Below are 25,584 nucleotides of genomic sequence, written 5' to 3' on the forward strand. Positions count from 1 at the left end.
CAGAGAAAATAACGCTTCTACCTACCATCGCAGGTCCAGAAGCAGGTGAAATCTTCCAGACCTTCAAATACTCAAAGGGGCAAAACAAGAGCATCTTCCAGGCAGTCCTGGACAAATTCCAAGAATTCTGCGAGGAACATACAAGAAGAAAAGGTAAAAGAGGCGCCAAAACTCACCGCGAGGTAGGCTTGCAGCACCGAACGGCAGTTTTGAATTGCAGCCATCTTGGAAAAGGTGCTGCACATGCACAGTTGCGCGAAGAGCGCACAGAACGGGAAGGTCCGTTTGCACATGCGTGAGAAGCCGCGCATGCGCAATTGAGAAAAAGGCCCTAAGTAAAGGCACGGCGATCTGCGCATGCACAATCGCTTCCTAAGCTCTACTTCACAAGCGTCGTGACGTCAGAGGCCCTGGACCACGCCCACTTAAAGGGGAAATGTCCCAAAACACGGGAAAAAAAATGTAATGCCTCAAAATCAGATTCTTTCACCTGGAACGACAGCACAATGCCTGAAATTCGACCAGTATCTGAAAGTAACCTCCGCAGAACCCTGCAACAAGCAGTAAGCACCGCCCAAAGAGATGGTACACGCCTTGAAGACTATGACTCAGACCTTGAATTCTTCTTTGGACATCCCGAGCCCAATGCCAGCTCCGAAACAAAACGTGATGATATGGTCTTGGAAGACAGCGACTCAGACGAAGCTTTCACCTTGGGAGTCTCCCCCAGTACCAAATCCGAACTGCAACTAGACGTGTTGCACATTGGCGAACCCAACGATGTGTTCTTCGGATTTGAGGATCTTCAGCCCAGCCGATATGACATCCCGACTCGTGTGTGCAGGATTATGCTGCGGCCTGACACCAAGAGACAGAGAGCGGTACAAGCCCACGGAGAGCGGCCTGCTGCCACACAGAGAGTGGTCCATGCACCACGAAGGGTCCCTCGACTCCACACAGAGAGTGGTCCATGCAGTACAAAGGGCCCCAGCCTCCACACGGAAAGTGATGAAAGACTCCACAGCGAGCTCGTGGACAGACTCCACGATAGAAGCAACGCTAGACTCCAGAGCGCAGTCCTTGCATGAACAAGAAGTGATGACAGTTTCCACAGAGAGACCAATGCACGATTCCACACAAGGAACGCTGCAAGACGCCACAGAGGGAGTGACACAAGCCTCCACAGCGAGCTCGTGGACAGCCTCCACGATAGAAGCAATGCAAGACTCCAAAGCGCTGTCCTTGCATGAACAAGACCATGAGGGTCTAGCAACCTCCTCTGAGCAACCAGCAGCAGACAATGCAAGTCTGCCACGCTCAAGTGAACAACAGAAAGACTATGACAGTCTGCCACGCTCAAGTGTACAGCAAGCAGACTATGACAGTCTACCACACTCCAGTGAACAAGAAGAAGAGAAGAAGACTCTGACAGTCTACCACGCTCAAGTATACAGCAAGCAGACTTTGACAGTCCACCCAGATTATTTGAGCCACCAGAAAAAGACTCTGACGGTCTACCCAGCTCAAGTGAACGACAAGAAGACACTGAGGCTCTTGACGACGGCATCCCACTTCCCATACCAGATGTGCAACATGACAGACCTCAGCTAGAATGTACAGAGGCACTCGACAATCACAGTGAGACTACTGGTGACTCCGGTGACACCACGTTACTTCAAAGCTCATTCGCTCGAGCCTCTCCACAAGCAAATGCATTCCTGAATGTTTTGACTCCGGACGGGGAGCATCAAGAAACCTCAGAAGATGCAAGTAAACCTGCAATGACTCCGGACGGGGAGCATCAAGAAACCAAAGCTGATTCAGGTGAACCAGAAAGGGCTCCAGACGGGGAGCATCAACAAACCAAAACTGACTCAGGTGAAACAGACCAGACTCCAGACAGGGAGCATCGACAAGCCAAATCTGATTCAAGTAAGCCGGACATGACTCCAGACGGGGAGCGCCGCAAACTCAGTGACGGCACGCTCAAGGAGACAGCAGATGCCACAAAGCACGCCAACACGAGTAACTGTGTGAAGGACTCGTATTATCCACAGAGTGTGGTCCTTGAGCGCAGCAAACATGGCAACAAAACCAACAATAACATCAAAGAGTAGTAGTAGCAAGAAGCGTACCAAAGGCAACAACGTCAACAACAAGCACGACAAACACAACGCCACTGGAACTACGACTGGTACGACATGGTACAACTCAGCAAATGAGGGACACTGTTACTGCTCAGCTCAGTACAATGACATACCATGGCAGCACGATGCATCTTACCAATTCACATTTGCTGCACTACCAACAGGCAACCTGGCTTTCAGACAGATGCCGTCAAGAATTACCACCACAAGCATCGAAAGGAAAAAAAAGTCCAAGTCAGACAATGAAGTGATTTGACCACTTCTTGGTTCCTTCAGCACAGTGACACTGATGGCGTTTACAATGCAATGCCACCATCAACATCACCAACTCACCAACCAAACAAGAAAGCCACTCGACCATAATAATTAATGAACTTTGGACTCATGCATATTATTGGACTTATTGTTTAATGATCACAGTTATCATAACTTGTACAGAGTATCACTCATCTACCTCATTTGTTCAATTTTCTTCAACACTGTACAGAAAATATGTAACACGGAAGAAGGGGGGATGTGGTGATATACATCACTGTAAGTACACAAGGGGTTAATGTACATACACTACACCTAGCTAGACACTAGAGGGAACACCAGAGACATGACACACAGACAGTCAACCAATAGGTCAGTAAGATAGGACACGACAACTGGGCATTCACGATACACACAGAGGTGACACTACCACAGGGGGGCATTACACCAACCCATATATAAGGACACTGCACACATGATCTTCCTCTTTCCAGTGGAGACTCTCAGTGTGTACACAGGGTTGATTTAAAACACATCACTCCCACCACGTGGATGTAGCAGACTGGTTAGTCAGTCTGTGTAGCTATAGCAGGATTAACAGTAGCATCGAATCCAAGTAGGAGAATTGTTAATAGTTCAATAAACGTGTTGAAGCTATCTCCAAGTCTGAACCTTCCTTTGTCAGAGTGCACATCAAGGAAGCAGCATATGCTACATCAAGAGCATAACAAAACATGTTTCCAGGAGTGGACTATTAAATCCATATAGCTCAACTCAACAAAACAGTGACAACCAGCAACAAAAGCCAGCCAAGATGATGTTTGGGATTCCGATTCCACAGCAGCTCCAGTAACAAGGCAATCTCAGTGAAAACTGGCGTTGGTTCTGGCAGAGATTCGAGATCTACCTGGTAGCGTGCGACCTAGATGGCGTGGCAGATGCAGAGAAAATAAACGCGTTGAAGCTATCTCCAAGTCTGAACCTTCCTTTGTCAGAGTGCACATCAAGGAAGCAGCTTATGCAACGTCAAGAGCATAACAAAACACAAACGTGATCTCATTGAATGATGGAGCGGACGCAACGAGCTGCATGGCCTACTCCTGTTCCTATTTCGTATATCCTTGTGCTTTTACAAGAACAGGCTTGGGTGGGAGGAGACTTTTTCAGTAGCTTGTCTGTTGCAATTATCCTCCTGATGGGAGGGCCAGTATTGCTCTGGACTGGAAGCCAAGGGAGGTGAGTTTGTCGAAGAGTACTTGTGATTTTGTGTTTTGCTGAGTGGTACATTTACCGAGTTTGGTATGGGCAGATTGGTAGCAATGGGCACAGCATTCTGAAGTTGAGTATGTGATGGCAAGAGCAGAGGTCCTTGGGGTCTTGACCTGTAATTCCCCAGGAGGTACTAGCCATTTTACTGAGGTGGTTATTGTGGGTTTTGATTTTTTTTTTGTTGCAGTCTTAATGAGGTGCTGTCTGCACATGAGTTTTGCCAAGGGTGGTGCCTAGATAAACAAGGTGGGGATCGTGTTTCACTCTCTGGCCATTCATTTCAGTTCTCTCTCAGCACTGACATTGTGAAAGTGGAATGTGTTCGAGACAGTTTTACTGGTGCATGGCTGCAGGCAGCATACCTTCCTTTAGTCGGCCAACTTTGCAATATCTTTTATTTGATTTGATTTGATTTATTATTGTCACATGTATTAGTATGCAGTGAAAAGTATTGTTTCTTGCATGCTGTACAAACAATGCATACATAAGGGAAGGAAGGAGAGACTGCAGAATATAATGTTACAGTTATAGCAAGGTGTCGAGAAAAGACCAACTTAATACGAGGTAAGTCCATTCAAAAGTCTGATGGCAGTAGGGAAGAAGCTGTTCTTGAGTCGGTTGGTACTTGACCTCAAACTTTGGTATCTTTTTCCTGATGGAAGAAGGTGGAAGAGAATATGTCCGGGGTGCGAGGGTTCCTGAATTATGCTGGCTGCCTTTCCGAGGCAGCGGGAATGATAGATAGAGTCAATGGATGGGAGGCTGGTTTGCGTGATGGACTGGGCTACATTCACGACCTTTTGTAGTTTCCTGTGGTCTTGGGCAGAGCAGGCTCCATACCAACCGTGATACAACCAGAAAGAATGCTTTCTATGGTGCATCTGTAGAAGTTGGTGAGAGTCGTAGCTGACATGCCAAATTTCCTTAGCCTTCTGAGAAAGTAGAGTCGTTGGTGGGCTTTCTTAACTATAGTGTCGGCATGGGGGCACCAGGACAGGTTGTTGGTGATCTGTACCTCTAAAAACATGAAGCTCTCGACCCTTTCTACTTCCCATTGATGTAGACAGGGGCATGTTCTCCACTATGCTTCCTGAAGTCGATGACAATCTCCTTCATTTTGTTGACATTGAGAGAGAGATTATTGTCGTCGCACCAGTTCACCAGATTCACTATCTCATTCCTGTACTCTGTCTCGTCATTGTTTGAAAACCGACCCACTGGTGGTGTCAGCAAATTTGAAAATCGAGTTGGAGGGGAATTTGGCCACACAGTCATAGGTGTATAAGGAGTATAGTAGGCTGAGGACACAGCCTTGTGGGGCACCGGTGTTGAGGATGATCATGGAGGAGGTGTTGTTGCCAATCCTTACTGATTGTGGCCTGTGGGTTAGAAAGTTCAGGATCCAGTCGCAGAGGTAGGAGCCGAGGCCAAGGCCACGGAGTTTGGAGATGAGTTTCGTAGGCATGATGGTGTTGAAGGCTGAGCTGTAGTCGATAAATAGGAGTCTGACATAAGTGTCTTTGTTATCTAGGTGTTCCAGGGTAGAGTGCAGGGCCATGGAGATGGCGTCTGTTGTGGACCGTATCATTGGCTAACGTGTCTTCAAGCTCAAGGAGTGTCTGAATGACAAAGTTCAAAATTATAGTTGTGTTTGAAGGCTTTCTTTATCACAAACAGTTTTACTTGCTATATTTGTCTCTCTTGCATCCCTGCAACATTTATCTGTTTTAATAGCGTAATATAATCATTTGGTCAAAGGCGTTCAAAGAATCGCATAATCAGAAGATATTATAGCATAGACTGTGCAACTGTCTGAAGGAGCAAGCCATTATCCTGGACTTTCCTCTCACTCCTTAACATTTAACTTTCAAACATTTATCCATTTTCTTTGGAATCTAATTGTGGAGTTTGCTTCACTGCTTCTTGTAGAATATTCCAACTCTGCATTAATAGAATATGGGATTTAGACCGGCTAACTCCTGGCCCATTGACTAGTGGAAATAGATTTTATTGATTGATCTTTACAAACCCCTTTGTAATTTGAATTTTCAATCAGATTAACTTTCAAGCTTCTTTGTTTGATCATTTTCATGACACGAACTTCTCATCTGTTCAATCTGTACCCTGTCTGTCATCTTGCTAAAAAAAGTAAGGTACCCATATCTTGACATAAATCGAAGGCTAGACGATAGAATATTGTATGAGATTAGAGATGACTATTTTTGCTTTTGCATTCCAGACATCCATTTATATAATCCAAGATCAGGGGCGTCATTCTCCGACCCCCCGCCGGGTCGGAGAATGGCCATTGGCCGCCGTGAATCCCGCCCCCGCCCCCGCCGAAGTCTCCGCTCCCGGAGATTGGGCGGGGGCGGGAATCCGGCCGCGCCGGTTGGCGGGACCCCCCGCTGGATTCTCTGGCCCGGATGGGCCGAAGTCCCGCCCAGAAATTGCCTGTCCCGCCGGCGTAAATCAAACCTGGTATTTACCGGCGGGACCAGACGGCGTGGGCGGGCTCCGGGGTCCTGGGGGGGGGCACGGGGCGATCTGACACCGGGGGGTGCCCCCACGGTGGCCTGGCCCGCGATCGGGGCCCACCGATCCGTGAGCGGTCCTGTGCCGTGGGGGCACTCTTTCCCTTCTGCCTCCGCAACGGCCTCCACCATGGCGGAGGCGGAAGAGACTCTCCCCACTGCGCATGCGCGGGAAACTGACAGCGGCCGCTGACGCTCCCGCGCATGCGCCGGGAAAATGACAGCGGCCGCTGACGCTCCCGCGCATGCGCCGCATTTCCGCGCTAGCTGGCGGGGAAACAAACGCCATTTCCGCCAGCTGGCGGGGCGGAAATCCCTCCGGCGTCGGCCTAGCCCCTCAATGTTGGGGCTAGGCCGCCAAAGGTGCGGAGCATTCCGCACCTTTGGGCCGGCGCGATGCCCGTCTGATTGGCGCCGGCTTTGGCGCCAGTCGGCGGATATCCCGCCGTTGGGGGAGAATTTCGACCCAGATATGCTTATTATTTATAAGTTTATCAGTTTGACTCCGTATTTACTCTATCAAGCCCATTGAATAATTTTGAACAAATCCAATCAAATCTCCTCTTAATCTTGCGCTTTTCACCCCTTCAGTCTCTCCACATAACTAAAGTCCTTCAATCTTGGTACAATTCTAGTCAATCTCAAGTGCATCCTCTTCAAGGACTTAACGGGCGCAATTCTCCGAAATGGAGACAGACACGACGGCGCGAAACGGGCGCGGGCACTACCGATACGCCGCTCCAGCCTCCCTTCCCAGTGCCAAATGGGCACCGCGCCAACCCGCACATGCACAGTTGGACCGCACCAACCCGCACATGCGCAGTTGGGCCGTGCCGACCCGTGAATGCGCGGGGGACTTCCTCAGCACGCCGGCCCCGATGCAACATGGCGTGGGGGTTCAGGGGCCGGCCGCGGAATAAAATAGGGCCAGGGCTGGAGAGGCTGGCCCGTTGAACGGTGGGTCCCGATCGCGGGCCAGGCTCCATCGGAGGCTCTCCCGGTGAAGAAGCACTTTTCCCGCCTCACAGGCCGCCTCCCGACCCTACGCGCAGAGTTCCCGCCGGCTGCGAGCAGGTGTAAACGGCGCCGGCGGAACTCTGCCGTTTCCGCGCGGTCGCTCGGCCCATCAAGGCCGGAGAATTGGCGGCCCGGCCGCGGACGGCGGCCCGCGACCGGCACCACGCCAAACGCGCTGGGGCAAATGGCGCCAATTCTCCGAGGAACGTCGGACCAGCGCCGCGGGAAACAATGGCGCAAACGGCGATTCTCCCATACGGCGCGGCATGGGAGAATCGCGCCCCCTATCTTAAGTGTTTCTTTTAACCAGAAATGAACACAATACTCCAGATGCAACCTTGGCAGTATTCAACAAAATCCTGTTGGCTGACGCCAAAATCATGAAACGCGATTGGGCGGAGAATCGGTTCTGCCGCCAAAAACGTGGCGGGCGAGATTTGACTGAAAATCGCAATTCTCCGTCACATCGACAGCGGCGTCAATGCAGTCTGGAATGCACATACGTTTGCATGTCATTAGGGGGCCCGACCCGGTATTCTCCGGGGCCTTCACGATGCTCCGTCTCTGATGGGCTGAATTCCTGATGGCACGGCTCACTTGAGCTTATAAAAATCATGAAACTGGCATGGTGGCTGTTGAGGGAGAGAGAGGGGATGAGGAAAGTGTCCAACATTGCCATAGTTTGCTGATAGTTCTGTCGCAGCCCGGGGGGCTTCTGCCAGGGCCGGGGCGAGTAACAAGGGTTGCCAGGAGGTGGGCTGTGGGGTTGGGGTGGACAGACACAGAAAACCATTGCCGCAGCCGGCATGGCAGCCATGCAACTGCGCACGCCACTAACAGCCCACTGTGAACTTAGGGCCACAGGTTGTATAGGTGACCTACCAGGCCACCCCCCCTAGGTGCCCTCTGACCCCAGCCGACCCATCAGCTGTATGGGCGCACTTCAGCATAACCGGTGTCATCTTGTTGGCTGGGATGAGTGTGCGTGTGGGGATTGTAATGTGTATATGCAGCCGCAACTTGTCAGCTTCCCGAGTCTCAATCATGGACCCGGCGAATCCCATACCATTTTTCATTGGAATTGATTGTGTACCACATGGCGCCAGTGCTAGTCCCTCCACAGTCACTGAATCAACCCAGGTTTGGCACCAGTTTTGCTGTTGTAAATGTCCACAAATTGTGCCCCGGCGTCAACACTCGGTCTCAGGAACAGAGGGCACGATTCTCCCAAAGGGAGACAAAGGGCGGGATTCTCTGACCCCCTGCCGGGTCGGAGAATCGCCGGGAGCTGGCGTGAATCCCGCCGGCACCGGATATTCGGCGGGGGCGGGAATCACGCCATGCCGGTCGGCTCCCCCCCCCCCCCCCCCCCCGGCGATTCTCTGGCCCGCGATGGGCCGAAGTCCCGCTGCTGGAATGCCTGTCCCGCCGCCGAGAATCAAACCACCTCTCTTACCGGTGGGACTAGGCGGCACTGGCAGGCTCCGGGGTCCTGGGGGAGGGGGGGTGCAGGGTGATCTGGCCCCTAGGAGTGCCCCTAAGGTGGCCGGGCTCGCGATCGGAGCCCACCGAACCGCGGGCGTGCCTGTGCCGTGGGTGCACTCTTTTCCCTCCGCCTCGGCCACAGCCTTCACCATGACCGACGCGTAAGAGACCCCCCCCCCCTGCGCATGCGCGGGAATGACGTCAGCAGCCGCCTAGTCCCACCTTGCATGCCAGCCGGAGGAGCGGAAATCACTCCGCCGCGGGTCTAGCCCCTCACGGTAAGGGCTTGGCCCCTAAAGGTGCGGAGAAATCTGGTGGTTCACGCCACTCCATCCCGCCGGGACCCCCCACCCTGCCCGGTGTGGGAGAAACCCGGCCAAAGTCCCGATGCCGGAGTGAAAACTGGAGTATTTCACTCCGGTGTCGGAGCCTGCTCCCAGCTCCCTATTCTCCCGCCCCCGGGGGGCTGGAGCGGGGTCACGTATTTTACGCACGCTGGGCCATGGCGCCGCATTAAAAAGCGGCGCCGCGTAAATGACACGGCCAGCGCATGCGTGGTTGCCGTCCTCCCTGAGGCCGCCCCGCAGGAAGATGGTGGATGGATCTTGCGGGCTGGCGGAGGAAAGGAGGTCTTCCTTTAGAGAGGTTGGCCCTCCGATCGGTGGGCCCCGATCGCGGGCCAGACCTCAACGGAGGCCCCCCCCGGTGAAGAAACCCCTCTCTCCCCCACCCCCCACAGGCCGCCCCCCCCAGCGTTCCCGCACAATTCCCGCCGGCAGCGACCAGGTGTGGACGGCGCCGGCGGGAACCTGTCCTGTCGGAGCGGCCGCTCGGCCCATCCGGGCCGGAGAAAACGGGGGTACCGGAGAATTGCCGTTGTGAGTCTCTCGGGCGATTCTCCGACTGGCGCGGCGCAGAACTCGACGGGGTCGTTCTCGCCAGTTGGAAGAATGGCGGGACGGCGTCGGACCGGCGGCGCGCGATACAATGGCGCGGCCGGCGATTCTCCCAACCGACGCGGCCTCGGAGTATCGCGCCCAGAGAATCCAGCCCCTTTCTTTTGCTTTTCTACTTCATACTTTTATTAATAAAGTCATAGATTTTACTGAATTTTAAGAGTCTTCTCCACTTTACTTCACAGATTTCTATACAAATGCCTGCACTTCCTTTTAAAATTGTACTCCCTTTAAAATTGTATCATGTATTTTATACTGCTTTCTTTTGTATCACCTCACAGTTCTGTTAGTCTCCATATATCTGCCCATTTCACCAGTCCATCTGCTTTCGTGAAGTATTTTACTATTCTAATTGCCAATATATTTTGAGTTTTGTATCATCTGTAAACGTTGCAAAAATGCCCTGTACAAAATTGATATTTAGCCAGGAGCAGTGTTCTTAATACTGGATTTCACCACACTGTATACCTCCCAGCATTCAAAAAAAGTTATTCATCACTACTGTTTCATTCACCAGTTTTAAATCCATGTTACCTCTGTCCATTTAATCGTGTTAGTTTTAATTTTGCTAAGAAGTCTAATCATGTTAAATCAAAGAAAGCTGATTTGCTCCTAAGACTTGCAATTCACTAATTCCGAGAGCTGAAATTAATGCTAACAATGTTATTTTCTAACTGAGGCATTTTAAGTTGCTTAATCGAGGAGGCTTGAATGACAATAGATTGCCCTACAAAGAACTATTTTAAATTATTGGGTGGTAAATGTAAAGGTAAATGCCTTTCCTGTAATTCCACAAGGCCGATATCAGGTATCCTCTTCTAGGTTCTTAAATAGCTGTTCCAGTGACAACATGCCCTCAAATAGAAGTCTAATTTGCGGATCAGATTATTGATTTCGCATAATAAGAATTCTTAGTAAGATTAAAAGCAATGGGACTAAAGGGACAATATCAATGTAAATATAAAATCGGCTAAGGCACACAAAATAGAATAATCTGAATGGTTGTTATTTGGAATGCTATATAAGATGTTCAAAAGGGCGGTAGAGTAAAGGGTTAACTCTAATGATAACTACTGAGCATTTGTGCAAGGCATTATGTCACAGTTATGTTGCTCACTGAGAGGGGATGTGTGTGAAGCCTCTCAGAGCAGGTCCAGATTGCTTTGGTCTTATTTAACCTTTGTAAATAGTTAACCTGTAAATAAATGTCTTTGAACAAAAGACAATTGCCACCAGCAACATCTCTTCTGGACTAAGAAGTCCGATAAACCCACAAGAAGAGCCCCTGTTTGTTTGTTTTTTAGGTTAAATATTAGTACATATTCAGGAATAGTAGCATTGTGGTAATGTTACTGGATTTGTAATCCAGATGGTCCAGATTAATGCTCTAGAGAAGTGCATTCAGATTCCACCACAGCAGCTGGGGGAATTTAAATGTAATTCATAAAAATAAATCTGGAATAAAAAGTTCATCTCTGTTATGGTGACCTAATTGTAATAAAAACAATATCATTCACTGATGCACTCAGAGGAAAGAAAGCTGCCTTCCTTACCAGGTCTGGCCAACAGGGGCGGTACCAGGGAATTGGAGAGTGGAGAATGTTGTGCCCCTGTTCAAAAAAGGGACTAGGGATAACCCTGGGAATTACAGGCCAGTTAGTCTTACTTCGGTGGTAGGCAAAGTCATGGAAAGGGTACTGAAGGATAGGATTTCTGAGCATCTGGAAAGGCACTGCTTGATTAGGGATAGTCAGCACGGATTTGTGAGGGGTAGGTCTTGCCTCACAAGTCTTATTAAATCTTTGAGGAGGTGACCAGGCACGTGGATGAAGGTAAAGCAGTGGATGTAGTGTACATGGATTTTAGTAAGGCATTTGATAAGGTTCCCCATGGTAGGCTTCTGCAGAAAGTAAGGAGGCATGGGATAGTGGGAAATTTGGCCAGCTGGATAACAAACTGGCTAACCGATAGAAGTCAGAGAGTGGTGGTGGATGGCAAATATTCAGCCTGGATCCCAGTTACCAGTGGCGTACCGCATGGATCAGTTCTGGGTCCTCTGCTGTTTGTGATTTTCATTAATGACTTGGATGAGGGAGTTGAAGGGTGGGTCAGTAAATTTGCAGACGATACGAAGATTGGTGGAGTTGTGGATAGTGAGGAGTGCTGTTGTCGGCTGCAAAGAGACATAGATAGGATGCAGAGCTGGGCTGAGAAGTGGTAGATGGAGTTTAACCCTGAAAAGTGTGAGGTTGTCCATTTTGGAAGGACAAATATGAATGCGGAATACAGGGTTAACGGTAGAGTTCTTGGCAATGTGGAGGAGCAGAGAGATCTTGGGGTCTATGTTCATACATCTTTGAAAGTTGCCACTCAAGTGGATAGAGCTGTGAAGAAGGCCTATGGTGTGCTCGCGTTCATTAACAGAGGGATTGAATTTAAGAGCCGTGAGGTGATGATGCAGCTGTACAAAACTTTGGTAAGGCCACATTTGGAGTACTGTGTACAGTTCTGGTCGCCTCATTTTAGAAAGGATGTGGAAGCTTTGGAAAAGGTGCAAAGGAGATTTACCAGGATGTTGCCTGGAATGCAGAGTAGGTCTTACGAGGAAAGGTTGAGGGTGCTAGGCCTTTTCTCATTAGAACGGAGAAGGATGAGGGGCGACTTGATAGAGGTTTATAAGATGATCAGGGGAATAGATAGAGTAGACAGTCAGAGGCTTTTTCCCCGGGTGGAACAAACCATTACAAGGGGACATGAATTTAAGGTGAATGGTGGAAGATATAGGGGGGATGTCAGAGGTAGGTTGTTTACCCAGAGAGTAGTGGGGGCATGGAATGCACTGCCTGTGGAAGTAGTTGAGTCGGAAACATTAGGGACCTTCAAGCAGCTATTGGATAGGTACATGGATTACGGTAAAATGATATACTGTAGATTTATTTGTTCTTAAGGGCAGCACGGTAGCATTGTGGATAGCACAATTGCTTCACAGCTCCACGGTCCCAGGTTCGATTCCGGCTTGGGTCACTGTCTGTGTGGAGTCTGCACATCCTCCCCGTGTCTGCGTGGATTTCCTCCGGGTGCTCCGGTTTCCTCCCACAGTCCAAAGATGTGCAGGTTAGGTGGATTGGCCATGATAAATTGCCCCTAGTGTCCAAAATTGCCCTTCGTGTTGTGTGGAGGTGTTGACTTTGGGTAGGGTGCTCTTTCCAAGAGCCGGTGCAGACTCAATGGGCCGAATGGCCTCCTCCTGCATTGTAAATTCAATGATAATCTATGATTAATCTGGGACAAAGGTTCGGCACAACATCGTGGGCCGAAGGGCCTGTTCTGTGCTGTATTTCTCTATGCTCTATGTTCTATGTACATGTGGTTCCAGATCCACAGGCATATGATTGATTCTTAACTGCTTTCTGAAATGACCTAACAAGCCACTCAGTTGTAACAAACTACAACAGTAAAAGAATAAAGCTGGAGCATCTATCTCTGGAAACAGCATAGGCGCACTCTGCCTGTTTGAGCTTCAAAGGTCTTCTTCATTAAGACCTGGAAACTTATGCCAAAAATTGGGAGAACTGTCCCACAGTCTAGACAAGCAACAGCCTGATATAATCACACATTTGTCATAATTATATAACTCTGAATCCTTCATCCCCACCACTTGGAATATCTTGTCCCATCAGCAAGACAGAATCACTAGAAGGGCACACAATGACATGTAGTTGAGAGGGAGTGGGCCTGGGTGTCCTCAACATTGTCTCCAGACCTCCTGGAATCTCTTGACATCAAGTCAAAGATAGGACAATGAAACTTCTTGCTGATTGGCAACTACCTCCCTCAGCTGATGAATCAGTACTGCTCCAGGTTGAATACCATTTAGAAGAAGCAATGATGTTATTAGGGACACAGAATGCACTCTGGATACGATATTTCAATGTCCTTCATAAAAAATGGCTCAATAGCACCATTACCGACTGAGCTGGCGAGTCCCGAAGCACCTATCTGCCAGACTGATGTGTGGAAGTGCCAACAAGAGGGTAAACGCTCTTGAACTCGTGTTCATCAATCTACCAGTACAAGTTGCAGATGCATCTGTCCGACAATATTGGTAGGAGTGACCACCAAGTGAACCTTGTGGAGATTAAATCCTATCTTCAATCTGAGGAGAACCCCCACTTACAAAATGGGATAGATTCTCGATGCAGCTCAAAACTTGGCATCAATGAGGCTCGTGGGCCATCAGCAGCAGAACTGTATTCAACCACAGACAGGAATCTTAATTCCCTCCTATTAAGCCAGTTGACCAACCTTAACTCTAGGAGGAATGTGGGAGATCATGCGAAGAATTGCACCAGGCAACCTAAAAAGGAACTGCCAATCTGGTGAGGCTGCAACACGGGACTACATACTTGTGTTAGGAAACTGAAACTTGCCTTAACATTGAGCACAGGAGATCGGAAACACCCAAGTCCCGACAAACCTAGACTGCCGCACATGCGCAAATGGGAGCGGGATGCACAAGCAAAATTCAGTAGATATGCATCTTTAAGTTCTGCCGGACCAGGGCACCTGCAGACAAAGGGAATAGGGCAGCAGGGTGGCATGCATAGTGGTTACCATTGCTGCCTCACAATACCAGGGTCTCAGGTTTAATTCCAACCACAAGTGACTGTCCGTGTGGAGTTTGCACATTCTCCCCATGCCTGCGTGAGTTTCCTCCCGGTGCTCTGGTTTCCTTCCACAGTCCACAATATGTGCAGGTTAGGTGGATTGGCCTAACCAAAATTGCCCTAAAAGTCCAAAGGTTAGTTAGGGTTATGGGACTAGGGCGGGGGATTGGGCCTAGGTAGGGCGCATGTTTGGAAGGTCGGTGCAGACTCGATGGTCCGAATGGCCTCCTTCTGCACTGTAGGGATTCTATGATTTTATGAGTGGAAAGATAAATGGCGTAAATGCCTGGATCAAGTGTAGAGCGCCATGAATGACTAATCTCCCAGGAAGGGGACAGGGAGAATGGAGAGGAGAAAGCCCCAAAAAGGAGAGTGAGGACAGGGAGAAATTCCAAAATGAAGCTCCAGGTAGCTGACAGAGATAGGGAATGGAATCTCAGGAGATGAGATTGAAATCCTGTGAGGTGTTGTTGCCATCTGAGAGTATGAAATTGAAGAGGACTTGATAAGCCCTGAAGATCAAAGAAGGCTGCTGAGGATTGGTGACTCCATGCTGTAGGCCTTTGGGGAATATGTACCCCATTGGAGCATTAGTGTTCTGCTCGATGCAACTGAAGAGCTGAAGTTGTGCGTGTGAGTTGATGCTTGAGTGCATACTCAGGAAGCCAGGGAAATGGAATCTCTGCAGACAAGATTGAAACCCTGCGAGGTGCGGCTTTGTTGAAGCTGTCCGAGTTTGAGCCTCCTTTGGAGAGTCTTCAAAGGTGAAAACGTGAATCCCTTGTGAGAATGATGGAATTTCAGTGAGATTAGTCGTGTTACTGAAGTCTGGGTGTGTTGTTGAGAATCCGTGGAATCTGTTTTGGTCAGATTTGGCATTTATTGCACAATGTGGCGGGTCTGACTACAGTTTACCTGTTAATACATATATACCTCATGGCAACCCTTCCTGTTAGACTGTGAGATAGATAATGCAAATTGTTTTACGTTTCTGACTTGTGTCTAGTGAAGTTTTATTTTTGTTTGCTCAAAACGCGTGGAATCTTGTGACCTTTATTCACTGAGAAAGTGCCTTGAATCGCAAACTTTGTTTACCTTTTCACAAAACATTATTGAACTTTAACCAAATCTCACCAACAGCTTAGGCGCCTGGCTAAGGATCATAACATATGTCACATGGTGGAAGCAACATACTACAGACAAAACTAAGTGACCCCACAACCAATGGATGTGTTCAAAGTTCTGCAGTTAAAATTGGTGGTGGACAATTAAACTGCGAACTAGAGGAGGCTCCAAGAATGCCCTATTCTCAATTGTGGGGAGCCCAGAAGGTCAATGCAATAAACAATGTGAAAGCATTTGGAACAAGCTGCAGGCAGAGGTGCTGGGTGAATGTTCCATCTCTGCTTTCACCTAAGGTCCCTGACATCACAGATGCCTCAATATATCCGATTCAATTCACTCCATGTGATATCAAGAAATAGCTGAAAACACTAGATAACAACTAAATCTGCAGGTCCTTGTAACACCCAGCTGATGACTTGTGCTGTGGAATGTGTTGCTCCCTAGTCCTCGTCAAGCTGTTCCAGCACAGCTACAACACTGACATTTACTTGACAAAAAACAAGATAAACACAATCCTACAACTTCTGTCAACTCAAAGAAAGTGATGGAACGTGTGGTCAATAATGGTCAATAGTGCTATCAAGCAGCACTTACTCAGTAATAGATGGCGGGATTCTCTGATCCTGAGACTAAGTGTTGACGCCGTCGGAAACGCTGTTGCATTTCCCGATGGCGTCAACACGGCCTCAGAATCAACAATTCTGGCCCTTACAGTGGGCTAGCATGTCATTGGAGCGACCCTCGCCGCTCCAGCTGCTGATCCCGGCGTCAACTGGGTGCTGCAGGGTCCGCGCATGCGCAGTGGCACCGGCGCCAACACGCGCATGGGTAGTGGCTCCCTTCTCTGCGCTGGCCCTGACGCCAAATGGCATGGGGCTAAAGGGGCCAGCGAGGCAGAAAGGAGGCCCCCAGCCCGAGAGGCCGGCCCTCCGATTGGTGGGCCCCGATCGGAGGCCAGGCCACAACGGAGGCCTCCCCGGGGTCGGACCCCCGCTTCCCCCACAGGTCACCCCTGGACCCTTCCACGCCAAGACCCCGCTGGCAAAGAGCAGGTTAGAACGGTGCCGGCGGGTCTCGGACTCTTGTTACGGCCGCTCGGCGCATTACAGGCCGAGAATCGGCGGGGGGAGCGGCCCCCGACCTGCCCCCTGCCGACCACACCGACGTCGCGCCGATTCTCCGCTCTGCGGGGAATCACATCCCGACATCGGGGCGGCATGACACGATTCGCGCCTGTCGCGGTGATTCAGCCCCGGGCTGAGAGAATCCCCCCAAGAATTCTCGCTGATGCTCAGTTTGGTTTTCACCAGGGCCACTTGGCTCCTGACCTCGATTATAGCCTTGGTTTCAACAAAGAGCTGAATTCCAGGAGGGGGGTGAGAGCGACATCAAGGCAGCATTTGTCTGAATGTGGCATCAATGATTCCTAACAGAATTGAAGTCCGTGGGTATCTGAGGGAAAACACTCCACTGGTTGGTGTCATACCTAGCACAAAGGAAAGTGGTTGTGGTTCTTGGAAGTACATCATCTTATTCTTGAACATGGCAGTAGGAGTTCCTCAGAGAAGTGGGGCTGGTTTAGCTCAGAGCTGGCTTTTAAAGCAGACAAGGCAAGCCAGCAGCACGGTTCAATTCCCGTACCAGCCTCCACGAACAGGCGCGGGAATGTGGCGACTAGGGGCTTTTCACAGTAACTTGATTTGAAGCCTACTGGTGACAATAAGAGATTTTAATTTCATTTTTTCATTTCAAGTGTGTTCGGCCCATCCATCTTCAACTGCTTCATCAATGACTTTCCTTCTATCCTAAGGTCAGTGAGTATATTTGCAGATGATTGCACAATGTTCAGCATCATTCATGACTCGTCAGGTACTGAAACATGCATGCATTAAGACCTGGACAACATTCAGGCTCAGGATAATGTGTGGGAAGTAACATTCATGTTACAATTTATCAGGCAATGACAATCTCCAACAAGAGCGAATCTAACTGTTACCCATTGACGTTCAATGGCATTTCTATCTCAGAACCCTCATGGTCAACATCCTGGGCAGTTACTGTTGACCAGAAACTTATGGCTAGACCAATCAATTACAGTGACTGCAGGAGCAGTACACAGGTTGGACATTCAGCAGCAACTTCCGACACCCGAAAACCGATTTAGAAAATACTAAACAATCAGATGATAATAACCGACATCAAGAGGACACAATGGACAGATGCATGCGGATTAACACAGAGAATTGTAGAGTAGTATATTTTCATAAGAGGAATGAGGAGAAGAAATAGAAAATAAACGATAGAATAGTTCTGATAAATATTATGGTTATTCCTAAAACTATAATATGCTGCACTTTGACTCAATGGTACTCCATTTGATTCCTTTTCCAATTTGAATTATAAACCTTCCAATTGATTCTTTTACTAAGTATCACTGGGAAATTTTGTTCCATCATATTGAGAAATCACGCTGATCAGAACGACTCCAATCTTTAGGTACTAACATTTTCAACTGTAACAATTGTACTATTTCCTGCTTGGTGACAGTACAGACTATCAGAGTAGTATGCTCACCCTCAGGCTGTTGACTGTAAGTAAATTAGTATTAGTTCCACTTGCTGAAAATGAATGAGAAAATATGCACATGGACTGCCAATTTTTCACCCACCTTATTTATGTGATGTGGCAACATGGAAGGTCAGTTTGGGGGTGTGAGTGATGAATAGTTGGGTGGGGGGGGGTGGCAAGGGGGGGAGATGATACTGGCTTTGTTTATAATTAACACGTGCAAAGTTCAAGTCACATTTGACCGACACAACTTTTTTTTCTTGCTCTGTGCATACTTTCTGCAGCAACCTCGAAATCCAGGGAGATCAGGAAGTTTATGCATAATCTTTCATTTCCAGGAAAAGGAAGGTCATCCAACTTCCAAGCTGATGTGCCCATTGACTTTTAGCGAGAATAAAGGAGCTGGTGGCTTGCAGAGATGTGTGTAGTTTGATCACTGAGGAATTTTATACCTCAAAGATCTTGTGAACTGTGGCTATGGCCTTTTGGCTGACTCTTTTCGGCCATTCCTGCCAGCGGAAACTTTCGATCCCACCGATGGTGCCTTATGATGGTGCCTCATGTTTCCAGGTGCTGGAGGGTGCAAACCAAGTCAGTCATGTCCCTCCCCCAGCACTCTCTCACTAGGAGACAGATCTGCCGAGTCATGAATTTCCCTGACCTGAGCTTCCCACCTCAAAAAATATATTCAATCGTGCTAGCCACATCACCCAAGCATATTGTAGGACCTCACTGGCACATTTTCTCTTTCTTGCAGGAGAAGATAGCGCATAACAGGAGGCAAGAACTGGAGAAGAACAACTACAAGACTTTGTCCCAGTCATATTAAAGGCTGTTAGGACCTTTGGCCTTCACCTCTCACACATTTCCCGTATGCCCTCCATGCGCACTCACCCAACTTTCATTATGCACAGAATAAATGGGCCATTTAATAACAGTGGCTATGCATGAAATGACCACAGACCTCGGTTTGCAGGACAGCAGCTGGAGATACCAGTGGCATAATTACAAATGGAAGTTAAGTTTAAATGTAAGGAGCTTGAATTTAATATCGCAATTGCTTGCAAACTGGTTTTTGAGACTTATTAGTTGAAAACCTGCTGGAGGTTATGGGTTTAAGGTTTACTCCAGGACCTGAGCATGTCATTTATGTTGACACTTAAGTGCTGAAGAAATGCTACATTTTGTTGGAAGTGTTGTTTTTTTGATTAGGCATTGAAATGTGCCTGTTTGGGTAAATGTAAAATATGCCATGGCAGCTTTCCAAGAAAGTCAAAGAGTCATAGTGATATTCTTGACATATCTGTTCTCGCAGACTGGCCAATATTTTTCCATCTGTATGAAACTGAAATCGATTACATTATAAGGTCATTAATTTTGTTTGAAGCAGCTAATGTGCTTCACTACACAACGGCAGTGAATACACGTCACCAGTAATTCATTAACTGTGAAGCGATCGGGAGCATCTTATGGACTATACTAACGCAGATTTATTCATTCATTCTTTGTCAGTTCCTAATCTGACTTTAGTTTAATAATAGATATATTTCTAAGTCAAAAATTAAATTTGATGGCTGAGGAGAACTCCAGCAGTACCTGTTTTATAGTGTGGCTGAATTACATCTGTTATGCATCAGTTGTCATCATCTTTATGCCATAAAGGATTTCCTGAAATTTGAATAGATGGAACACACATCAATACATTACTCTTCCTAATTTCCTGCCTGATTCTCTGAAACATGGCCATGCTCAAAAGATCAAGAGATGTAGAGAGTTGGGATAAAAGGTTATTTTTCGGAATGGCAACCGGTGACGAGTGGTGTCCCGCAGGGTTCAGTGTTGGGGCCACAGCTGTTCTCTTTATATATTAACGAACTAGATGACGGGACTGGGGGCATTCTGGCTAAGTTTGCCGATGATACAAAGATAAGTGGAGGGGCAGGTAGTATTGAGGAGGTGGGGAGGCTGCAGAAAGATTTAGACAGTTTAGGAGAGTGGTCCAAGAAATGGCTGATGAAATTCAACGTGGGCAAGTGCGAGGTCTTGCACTTTGGAAAAAAGAATAGAGGTATGGACTATTTTCTAAACGGTGACAAAATTCATAATGCTGAAGTGCAAAGGGACTTGGGAGTCCTAGTCCAGGATTCTCTAAAGGTAAACTTGCAGGTTGAGTCCATAATTAAGAAAGCAAATGCAATGTTGTCATTTATCTCAAGAGGCTTGGAATATAAAAGCAGGGATGTACTTCTGAAGCTTTATAAAGCACTAGTTAGTCCCCATTTAGAATACTGTGAGCAATTTTGGGCCCCACACCTCAGGAAGGACATACTGGCACTGGAGTGGGTCCAGCGGAGATTCACACGGATGATCCCAGGAATGGTAGGCCTAATATACGATGAACGTCTGAGGATCCTGGGATTATATTCATTGGAGTTTAGGAGGTAGAGGGAAGATCTAATAGAAACTTACAAGATAATGAATGGCTTAGATAGGGTGGATGTAGGGAAGTTGTTTCCATTAGCAGGGGTGACTAGGACCCGGGGGCATAGCCTCAGAATAAAAGGGAGTCACTTTAGAACAGAGATGAGGAGAAATTTCTTCAGCCAGAGAGTGGTGGGTCTGTGGAATTCATTGCACAGAGGGTGGTGGAGGCCGGGACGTTGAGTGTCTTTAAGACAGAAGTTGATAAATTCTTGATTTCTCGAGGAATTAAGGGCTCTAGAGAGAGAGCGGGTAAATGGAGTTGAAATCAGCCATGATTGAATGGTGGAGTGGACTCGATGGGCCGAATGGCCTTCCTTCCGCTCCTATGTCTTATGGTCTTATGGTCTAATTGCTTAGTTCACTTTTTATAATGCATCATTACTTATGGGCACGATTTAATGGAAATTAAAGAGAGTCCCGTGTCGGGTGCGTTGAGCTGGGTATTTCCCGAAGCTGGCAGCATCGACAATGGCCCCACTATTAAATAGGACTCAGCTTCATTTCTGGACCTCAGCGAGGAATGCCTTTAGTTCCATTTCCTGCACTAATCAGCTCACGTTGCCAGTGCAGGAAATGGCGCCCTGACCCCTCAACCCCTTGCCGTGGCCTCCGGACCCCCGAATGCCCCAATTTACAAATAAGGGGGTCTTTGAGCCTCCCACAGCCCACCTCATAAGGGCAGAGCAGCCCCGGCCTTGAACCCTGATCCATCCTGGCAGTGCCACGTGCAAGGTGGCACCCAGGTGGCAGTGTCACGGTTCCTGGGTGGCATCCAGTGTACCACCCTGCCCAGAGCCCAACAACCGAGGGGCTCACGATTGCCTGGGAGACGCCTCCCCCCCCCTCAAGTGCTGGCACGCCTGGTTCACTATGGTGGAGACTAGTGCTAAAGAGCACTCGGCCGGAGTCTGTGAGGTGCAGGCGTTATATCCCGTGCTTTGGGTAACTCCGGTGAGAGCATATTCAAGTGAGCCTGACTACTGCACACTTAAATATGCAAATTTAGGTCTCGCCCATTATGGGCAGGATCCAGATCGCGACGCCTTGCGAGGTCTCGTTCGACTTTGCGAGGCCGTTAAATCTCGTGAGAGACCGCTTGCAAGATTTAATGGCCTCGTCACATCCCGAGTCGGGTACGGCAAGGCCGGTAGATTGGCCCTATATTTTTAAATGTAAGCCAAATTTACATTCTTGGGCAATATTTCCGATTGTAACCCATAGACCATGAATTGCTTAGAAGATTTTAAGTAGAACAATTTATTCCTACTTTCGCATTTCTGTTCCTGTTTAATATGTAATTTTATGGTTAATAGATTCCGTCGAGGAGTAATGAATATCGCCATTAGAAGGCCAACTCACTTCATGGTGTATGCTTTCCTATGAAAAGACTGTCAAATTCTACTTGTAGGAATAATCTTCAGCTAACATTCATAAACAATGTCTCCTTAAAAATTATGAACTATTAGTGTGGAGTAGGGTGGGGAGCTTGAATAATATATATTTTGTACAAAAATAATGGCGTGGCTAGTCATTTGGTGTGACCGAAAATAGCTTTGTGTAGACTTCTGTTTCGTATATCTCATTGGATCATGAACGTGTTCATTATTTAATTATAGATGCTAAACAGAGAAACCAGTCCCATAACTTTAATGTTACTTCCCAGTTAATTTATTAGTTGTGCTTGCATGGCTTGACAAACATCACTAAACTAAAAGCAAATATGATGATTTTTAACATGAAAAATGGGTTCTCAGTCTATTAATAGAGTAGAACCAGGGAGAAATGTTTTAAATCTTTATGGAGATAAGCAATAATCTGTGACAGAAATCTCAACCACCATGAATTTTGTTGGTTTGCATTGGCCAAAGTTTAGGTTGGCACTTCTTCTGAAACAGCAAAATTGCCTATTCAACAAGAAATTTGAAACTAAATTGACAAGGAGAGAAGCCAAGTTTTTATTTGTTGTTGATAATGTTGGCCATTTTAGTTTTTGCATTTGGCTTACTTCAGTGAAATGTGGTTATTTTGGGTCAAGTCGAACCAACTATTTAAACATGGCCGGTTTGCTGTGGTTGCTTTTCCTGGACTATATTTTCTTTGGGTGGTGGAGAATCATATCCTGAGAACTCTGTCTCTCTTCTTTTGTGTTTGCCTTTAGATTTCTTTTTGGTCTTACTTTTGTTAATTTTCTTCAAAGCTCAGTGGGGCTTATGTTCAGACTTTTGCATGTTTGCTTAGGATATGTTGATAATCTTCTGCTTTTCTTCTCATATGAAATGAAGAAAAAAAGTTGAGACCTTGACTTTTATTGGATCTTGGCCTACCCGAGTCTGTTTTCCTTAATAAATCTCATTCCCCATCTGTGCTTAATATTACAAATTTGAACCATGGCGCTCGACTTAAAATAAATTGCAAGCAGTGAATGATAAATCAACAGCTTGAGAATAGTCTAGTTGCTGTTCACAATTGGTATGTACAATATCTTAACATAATCCGCAGTTTTCAGTAAAGCAGGAGTTTTTATTTGTTCTGCACTTTCACAATTCATTTGCCACTTTCAGTATAAATATGCTTAAAGTCTTATCTTTAGTGTATTATTTTGTCCGTGTGATTTTTATTATTTAATTTTGCATTTTTGCTTTGAATGTTGATCTGTGAAGTTATTTTTGGGTGTGCATACATTTGTAGAATACCTTTTTTTTCAAAATTTCATTCCAAGCTCCTATTAGCATGTAAAGCTGATGTGCAATATGTACGTTTAAAGTCAATTAGCTCATCAATTCATGCACCATTCAGTATTTTGAAATTTAATTTGCTTGTTGATATTATAAAAGCCACAAACAAAATTACTTATATAACACAATTATGGCGAGTTGCAATCATGCTTTATATCTAACCAATATAGTAAAATACTGTGTAATGCATACATCATTTGGTTTATCCTATTTGTAATAGTCTCAATGTGCTCTAAGAATTGTACTCGGAGATATCAATATTGTGTTGATTAGCACCACGCAGCTGTTTCAGACTCAGACGAGCAATGAAAATATGCATGGTGGAGGCACCTGGGACAAAATCCTTTATTTAAACTACATTTTGGAAAACAGTATCGTCTCAGTGCCATTTTGATGTCAGAATTCTGATCTGTAGATAAAAACAGAAGTTTGTTTATTTTTTAAATGGGGACTGCTCCACTGGCCCCTTGTCCCCAGCAAATAAATCCCAAGATTCTGACTTTGATTATTACCCATTTACCCTTTTCCATTAACGCCTATTTCCCCATGGTTTGCAATCTGCATGCCCCATTCAATATCATTCATTCCCAGTCTTTCTACGTCTTGTCTCTCTTCTACTGCTGTCTCTGTACCTCTAGCACTGAGAGAGGGATTGTGCTTCTGTTTAAAGTGGGTAGGACCTCCTGTCCAGAAGCACCTTTATGCGCAAAATACAAAACTCTGGAAATCTTTGTCCTTGTTGCAATGTCACAGAGGAAGAGGTGATCTGGTGCATTAGCAGATGAACTTGGGTAATGGAAAGTTACAGGATTTGTACTAATTTTTTATCAACTGTAAGGATCCTTCCTGTCACTTCCCTTATTTTTCCTTTATTTTTACTGTTCACATTTTGATCTATGGATGTTTAATGGACATGTATCGTTAAGTCAAGAGCAGAGAGAATGAGAAATTCAAAAAGCTACATCATAGTATACGGTGCTGGTTTGCTGAACTCAGACATTGTGGTACCCAAGAGATGAGGTGGGACTCGGTTCGATTCATTGGCTGGTAGCCAATGAGTTGGCGAAAAGGCTGCATTCTGCCAGTTAACAGGTGGTGATTGGATTTTGCCTGAGTGGGATGATTTCCAGAGATGTAAAGAAAGGAGAGTTGGGCCTCGAATGCTCAAGAAAGTAGGAGCTGTTAGTACCTTCTCTCTCTCTCTCTCTCTCTCTCTCCAGAAATACAGTGAGATGCTGTATTTCTGAATCTACAGAGAACCTGAATGAATGAGTCTGCAGTGAAAGCCACTACAGACTGGGAATAGAAATCTCAAACCAAAACCATGTGAAAGGAAGACTCTTTTCTGTTTTCTTTTACATATTATTTTACCCACCTCTTCTCACCTCTGTGTTTGTCTGTCTTGTGTGTGTGAGTAGGGGTGGGATGAGTTTAAGTGTGGGGGTGGTGGGTAGGAATTAGATAACAGTTAACCTGTTGTATTTGCTGCATATTTCATTATAATTACTGTTATTAATTAACTTGATTGTGATTAAATTTATAAACCCGGTGACTGTAATTATTGGGCAACCAAAGGCCAAAGACTTTGGGTATTTTTCTCAGAATTATTGGTTAATTGATTTGTGTTGCGACTCCGGGTCAAGGGGGCGGGTTGACCCAGGGTGTCGTAACACAACACCTACTTTGAACATGAGTTATTTCTAATGTGAAAAGCATTATAAAGATAGCCATCAAGTTTAATGTTGAAAATGCAAGCAATATCTATCCAGCAGTAACCAGACTAATATTGATTCAAATGCAGTGTTCTATCCGTTTGCTGCTGCAAGAAAAAAGATGGTGCCAAATGTTGACCTGGCTCTTGCTCAAGACATACTCTGGCCATGATTGTTAATGCCCTCAAAACTTGTCTGAATGCTTGTTTCTGAGAGGGCATAGTCACGAGGCACTATGCCCTTTATTTTTGAAAACATAAACTGTCAACGGATTGGAAATTTTGCCATTTGAGCTGAGTCTGAGAAAACCGATTAAAAATGCAAGGTCACATTCCTGAAACAAACAAATCACCCTTGGGGAAGTGTTGAGAGACATTTTCAATCATCCAAACACCTATCGAAAGTCATAACTGTCACAGGAAGAGACATTAAAAATGCAAAGTACTGGATATTGAAGGAATTGCTGTCACAGACAGACACACTCAAATCCTCTTGGAAATACATAAGGGGTGAGGTATTTCAACTCAAAGCTGCCCAATCACCAGAGCGAGATTGCAATTGACACAGGCGGTGTCAAGAAAGTCTTCAGCAGAGGAAACAGGCTGAAGACCTTTCTACCTCCCTCTCTTT

At 46.8% G+C, this 25,584-nt stretch overlaps 1 protein-coding gene across 6 annotated transcripts in view; it reads left to right on the forward strand.

Annotated features, from left to right (window-relative positions):
* The window catches only part of LOC140393873 (neuron navigator 1-like), a 970,643-nt gene that overhangs the window by 201,465 nt on the left and 743,594 nt on the right, over positions 1-25,584 (forward strand). Inside the window, exon 1 of one of the 6 annotated variants that reach the window (XM_072480428.1) lies at positions 3,738-3,801. The exons of the other annotated variants lie outside the window; for them this stretch is intronic. The gene's annotated coding sequence lies outside the window, so the exon portion shown is untranslated. Of the gene's footprint in view, positions 1-3,737; positions 3,802-25,584 lie in introns of those variants that run through there. 6 annotated transcript variants of the gene reach the window in all.

This window comes from Scyliorhinus torazame, chromosome 17 (genome assembly GCF_047496885.1).
Source record: "Scyliorhinus torazame isolate Kashiwa2021f chromosome 17, sScyTor2.1, whole genome shotgun sequence".
In the NCBI taxonomy this organism is placed as follows: domain Eukaryota; kingdom Metazoa; phylum Chordata; class Chondrichthyes; order Carcharhiniformes; family Scyliorhinidae; genus Scyliorhinus; species Scyliorhinus torazame.